The sequence below is a fragment of the Chiloscyllium plagiosum genome, unplaced genomic scaffold (genome assembly GCF_037043375.1).
Source record: "Chiloscyllium plagiosum isolate Xiang-an unplaced genomic scaffold, Cpla_swu_hap1 HiC_scaffold_41, whole genome shotgun sequence".
In the NCBI taxonomy this organism is placed as follows: domain Eukaryota; kingdom Metazoa; phylum Chordata; class Chondrichthyes; order Orectolobiformes; family Hemiscylliidae; genus Chiloscyllium; species Chiloscyllium plagiosum.
The window spans coordinates 5,403,100-5,409,107 of record NW_028270179.1 but is presented as its reverse complement, the minus strand read 5'-3'; the positions used below and the strand labels follow the sequence as shown (position 1 = coordinate 5,409,107).

The 6,008-nt window shown below is 38.6% G+C and overlaps 1 pseudogene; it reads right to left on the bottom strand.

Annotated features, from left to right (window-relative positions):
* Positions 1-2,073: 2,073 nt before the first annotated feature.
* On the bottom strand, positions 2,074-3,595 carry LOC148138132 (putative G protein-coupled receptor 139; annotated as a pseudogene).
* Between the last annotated feature and the right edge of the window lie 2,413 nt (positions 3,596-6,008).

The following is a 6,008-nucleotide window of genomic DNA, read 5'->3' as shown; positions in this document are numbered from 1 at the left end:
TGTGTGTTCTGGAATTTACCTTTGAACCCTAATTCCCCACAAACATTTCGCTCAAACTGTGAAATGGACGATGATGCGAATCAACCACAGAAATAACATATGAATCATCCAGATCACACTATCCCATCACATAGCGCAATTTGCGCTTCACTTCATGCCTGCCATTTGATTTAGAGCAAGTACGGATGATGCCCGCCTTACAACAAGTATTTGCAAAGCTTAAGATGTCTGACACAATCCTCAACCATGGACGATGAGGGAGTAGAACGAATCCGCAACCGACACTGACAAGTGAAATTGAGTGAACCTCGACAAAAAAGGATTGAGAAGCAAGTTCTATTCTTACTCGCATTTGAAATTAGGCATCCTTGAATAAGATACAGGCGAGACGGATGTGGACAGAAACGTTGGACGTGAGTAGAACATCAATGAACACTCTTGAAGAAGATCTATCACAAGTCAGGATAATATCACACGTACCAATGGATGCAGAACTGTTATTCGATCCGATATGATGACCAACCGCTCAAATTGGAACAATGAGATATTTTGCAAAATTATGTTAGATTAGATTAGACTAGATTACTTACAGTGTGAAATGGGCTCTTCGGCACAACAAGTCCACGTGGTGCCGCCAAAGCGCAACCCACCCAGAACAATTTCGGCATGTTCTGTGATGAGGTTCTAACTCATAACCGCAGAAAATTAGAAATTTAGAAGATCATAAGACCTGAAGATACACGAATGAGGGAAGATTGCTCAGTTTTTCGAGCTAGCCTTTACATTCAATTGACTAAAATCCCTCATGGCCACTTGCCTGTTTTCCCCCATTAAGCACGATTTCACGACTGATCAGAAATCCATGAATCTCACCACAAATAATATTCAATGAACTCCTCCCTCCCCCAGCTCTCTATGCTGAGTTGATTCAAATTTGAATACACGCACTGGCATATTCAAGATAAGTTCCTTCCCTGCCGTTATTAAACTGAGGAATAAACTTTCTAACTTCACTTCACGTTGATCTTGTTCAACTTTACCTTGCCACACGCATTTCCTGTGTGGTACAACCTGCATGTCTTCCTCTGCCGAAGTTCCTTTCTCATCTATGATCTCAGTGTCCTTGTTTTCAATGATCTGCCCGCACTGTTCGCAAGCAAAGCTTTTACTGCACCCAGATACATGGGACAATAGCTCAAATCAAATTAAATCAAATGCTCAAATCTGAGAGAAGAAATCCCTCCTCAGCTCAGTCTTAAATCATCACTCCATTCTTCTGAGACTCTGTCTTTGACTTACCAATGAACTGGAAAATACTCTGAACATTTACGCTGTGAAATAACTTTTGAATACATTCTCTTAAATTGAAATAATCTCACATTTTGTAAAGTCCAGAGATGAATATCTCTATCTGTTTAGATTTTGCTATCAAGACAATGCATCCATACCAGCAATAACCCCAGTCAAATTATCTGAAATGCGCCAATGAAATGGTATCTTTCAATCAATTCCCATACTCTCCTCTGGAGACATTTGTTTCCACATAGACGATTAATGGAACTTCCTCGATTTTTATCAAGAATGTGGACAACATGATACACATTTCCATTGAAATCTTTAATCCACACTCCGAGATCTCTTGCTCACATTTCCCACACTGCTAACCATCTCCAACTCATTACTCCTTGTCGACCCTATAATCTGCGTTCAGCACCGCCCTGTGCTTTTTTCGGTTGTTGCTTCATATACTATTTCTGCTAATATTACGCAAATTCATTTGAATCCCTGTTCTGCAAAAGCTGGCAGGAGAATGTCATTTCTAACTTAATGTATTTATTTTGCTGTTGCCTGAAACCTATCTTTTTCTGCAAGTTTTCATTGTCCACATGGCATCGGGTCTCATGCACAAAATTAATTCAGGAACAAAGCTCCTCTGTACATTGCAAGAAAGTTTCACAAAATCGCGTTCTGATTGACACCACACTGTAAAGAAATCACTTCAACAATGGAAATGCCTTGAAATTGAAACTTTAATTAGCGAAAGTTGATTTCAATATTTTCGTGATTTTGTCCTCATTTCCTAGTGAATCTGATAAATAGCGTACAGGGCAAAAACAATGCATTTTTCACTTGATCCCTGAATAATTTTTGGGTCGCTGCATAAATCCACGGGTTCAGCGAGGAGCTAAAATATCTCAGGAGAGCTGCAACTTCAGTTGCGATGTATCCTGGGTCTGTGCGATCACCTCGGTAATAAGTGATGTTTGTCAGTTTGGTCATTACTAATGTCACGGCATGTGTCAACCATAACAAAATGAAACTGCTTGAAATAGCGAAGAGCAACTTGATGGATTTCTTTCGGTTCTGCATCTCGGCATCGCTCTGATTTTCACTGCTATGACTTTGAATTCTTCTTCTGGCTCGATTGCTCAATACAATTTTTCTGATGGTTAATGAGTTAAATGTGGAAATCAAAATGAAAGGGAACCAAATGAGGGAAGCGCTGTGAAACCAGAAAAAGATTCACCAAAATCTGAGGAGAAGAAAGATGCCTTTGCCTGGCATCCCCACTGTATTTTATTAATTGTTATCTCAGGATCAAATGCAAGCAAAATTGGGACATCTTTCAAAAACATGAGGAGAATGAGAATTGTAACAACCATGACGGCCGTTCTTTCAGTGCAGTACCTCGTCTTAAACTTTCGGCAGCAGATCACCACATATCGGTCGAAAGTAAAGGAAACAGTGAACCAAACGGAACACTCAAGAGTAACTCCTGTCATGTATATAATGAATTTACAAACCGAGGTCTGTGAGAGGAATGAGGTTGGAAAGTGGTAACTGAAAATATAGTATATTAATACATTATTGAGCATGACCAGTAGATCTGCCGTTGCCATGGCCATCATGTAGACAGAGATACACTTGGAAAGAGCGCAGTTTCCTTGGAAAAGAACCACAATAGTCAGCAGGTTCGCTGTAAAGAATTAAAACAGATGGTAATATTTCATTTTTCTCCTTAAGATTGTAATGGATACAATTGTGCATGGAATGTTCCCTCTATACGCGACAACACAAAATACCCTGCTGGGATTTGATTTGTTAAAGCGATTCACTGGGAAACCTACCTATAATGAGTCATGACCTGTTTGAAAGCTGACCCTTCAAGAGGACATGAATGAAACATATTTGGCTCAAATTGTTCTGCTAAAATGTCGAGCGGAGTGCCATACAGTGTAATTAATTACGAGTAAACTTCACGTAAGACATGGCTAAATAATACAAATAACTGGTAATAGTTCAAATAAAACAAAGAAGTGTAGAATTGCTGCAAAGATTCACGAGTCCTGAAACATTGACGCTGCTTCTGTCTTCGCAGATGATGTCAACATTTCTCCACCAATGTCAATGTTTGGAACTAGCATTTCTGCATTCGTATAAATATCTTCTATTATTCTACATTTCGAATGAGATGAAAGAACAAGCAGTTCACATACGATAAGAATAGAAAATGATGCAACTCACCAGGCACACCAATGGCTGCCAAAATCGGATAGTAAATTTCTTTCATCAACAAAATTGCAGTTTGTCCCATTTTCTGTTTTACCTCGAAAATCTATCGCTACTAGAGGAGTTGTGCATGGCTGAGCCAGTGGAAGTTATCGTCTACTTATACACCCATAAATCCTCATGTGACAATTTCAGATTACATCATCACTAACACTATTTACAATTGTTCAATTAATGTTCTCAGATCTGGGTTCAATGCCTTGAAAACAAGCCATTGTTCATTAAATGTAAGAAATCCTAACCGTCCGTTCTGAAATGTCAGAAATAAACCATGTCATAATATAATGACTGCTTCAGAGACCCTGCCAGCACTCATTCAATTCAATTCACTCCGTATCACAACTCATTATAATGAAGTTCACAAAGTAAATTAGCCAACGAAGTGTTCTGCCAATGTTAGTGAATACTCCAAAACTTGACTTGTGCGAAACAATGTTTTTTTTAATACAACGGTGGCATCTACATAAGAATGGAGGAAATTTCCTTGTTATATCATTTGCTATTCAAGCAGGATACATCCCAACCAATTAGTAACCATGAGAATAGTTTGCACGTTCATTGTCAAAAAAGATGTATTCCGGTTCATTGGCAATGCAATTCACTGGTATTTGCATAACAAATGCCCTGCTCACTGGTTAGCATTTGGATTCATCGCAACTACCTACTTTATTTCTTGCAACAGCCTTGTTTTAAACGTGAGCTGAGGGGTTTTGTCAAATTTATCCAACTGTTTTCTGACCCAACTATTGAATAGAACATTGGATAGTGGACGGTTAAAATTGTCATTCTCATGTTACTGTGTTGGCATTAATGGGGGTGCCAGAACAGTCACTCATGAAACCGCTGCACTGTAGAATCAATATCGGTAATTTAGTCAAAGGGAGCAAATGTAGTGACTCCATCATTAATGGCGAGGTGACGTTATGTGAGATAACTTTGAGTACGACCATAACAACAGAAAATAGATGTGGAGGGATTCATTGAGTGGACAAGTATTTACCAGGTGGAATATACAGCAAAGACATGCCCATGTTCAGCAGATATTTGAAAAATAACTTAGTGATCTATTAATAATCTCAATTCCCTTTAAAATCTACATTTCCAGTATCAATGAGGTATTGTCCCTGAGGCAGGGCAATTTTCTTACTAAATATTATAACATGGGAATAAGACGGTACTTAATGGAGCTGAGCCTGCTACATTCATTGTATCACCGAATTTTATGTCTACGCCTCATGAATAACTTTTAAGAATTGCAGTGGGAATATAGTTGTTGTAGAGTAAGTTGTTTTTGTAGCAAGAATGGAAAAAGTAAACAGAATGCTTCTGTTCAAAACGGTGCGACATTATTTATCATTATGGTCCTTGGAAGGTGGTTTTTATAGCACTGAAAATTTAAGATGACGGTGCAGTCAATAATTCGAATGATAATTGCTTCGCTTCCAATCATGGCCAGGAAATTTTATTATGAATCTTCAAAATTGATGGGACTCATTCTTCGTCAGAATCCTGTGGCATTAAAGATATTAGCATTCATTTGGACATCCTCTTCACACACGTAGACATAGAAATATGTAGATAACGGCAGACACTCAGTCTGTCACATGTGCATAAGTCCACGTACACAAACACTCTGGCATGTATTCACACACTTACAGTCAATCGTACGTGATTACACACACACACACACACACACACACACACATACACACACAGACAAACACACACACACACACACTCACCCAGATGCAGGTTTGAAGGCAACTACTCATCATCTGACTGAATGACACAATTGCACACGTACCTCTCACACACATTGAAGCGCAATCTCTCACTTAAAATAAAATCATCCACAAAATCTCACGTGTTCCCTCACCGTCGTACTCACTCTCTCACATGCATGCTCTGTTCCTCAAAAATGCCGCCAAATAAATAATATGTATCTCTGGTGATGGAGGATTTATGTTCAACTTTCAGATCTAGCTTATGTTATTTTTGCACAGCACAATATTTGAAGTCTCATTTAGTACCTTATAAATTCCGGCTTTCTGGATAAAACAAGCCTAACTTCGGTTTTAAACATTGAAAAATTCTGAAATAGGCTTCCACACCTCCACTTGAGCGGTTAAACTTTAACGGCATATTGTGTAATTTCAATTCTCACAGTCTATTTCAAATTTGTATAAATAACCACGTAATGCTGAAGCACTTCATTATCTCAGGGAATTGGTTTTAACAGATTCTGCAATTAGCGTCTTCATCCATGTATGTCCTTACAAACTGAAATCTCCATTGCCTGTTTCTGCAAACAAACTGTCATTTCTCCAATGCAGGGACTAATCAATGAAAACAGCTTTTTATTCATTGAACTCTCTCTGCTGCTGAAAGAATCTGGAACGCAAAAAGAAGCCTTCTCCATTTCTGCATCCAGTTTCATA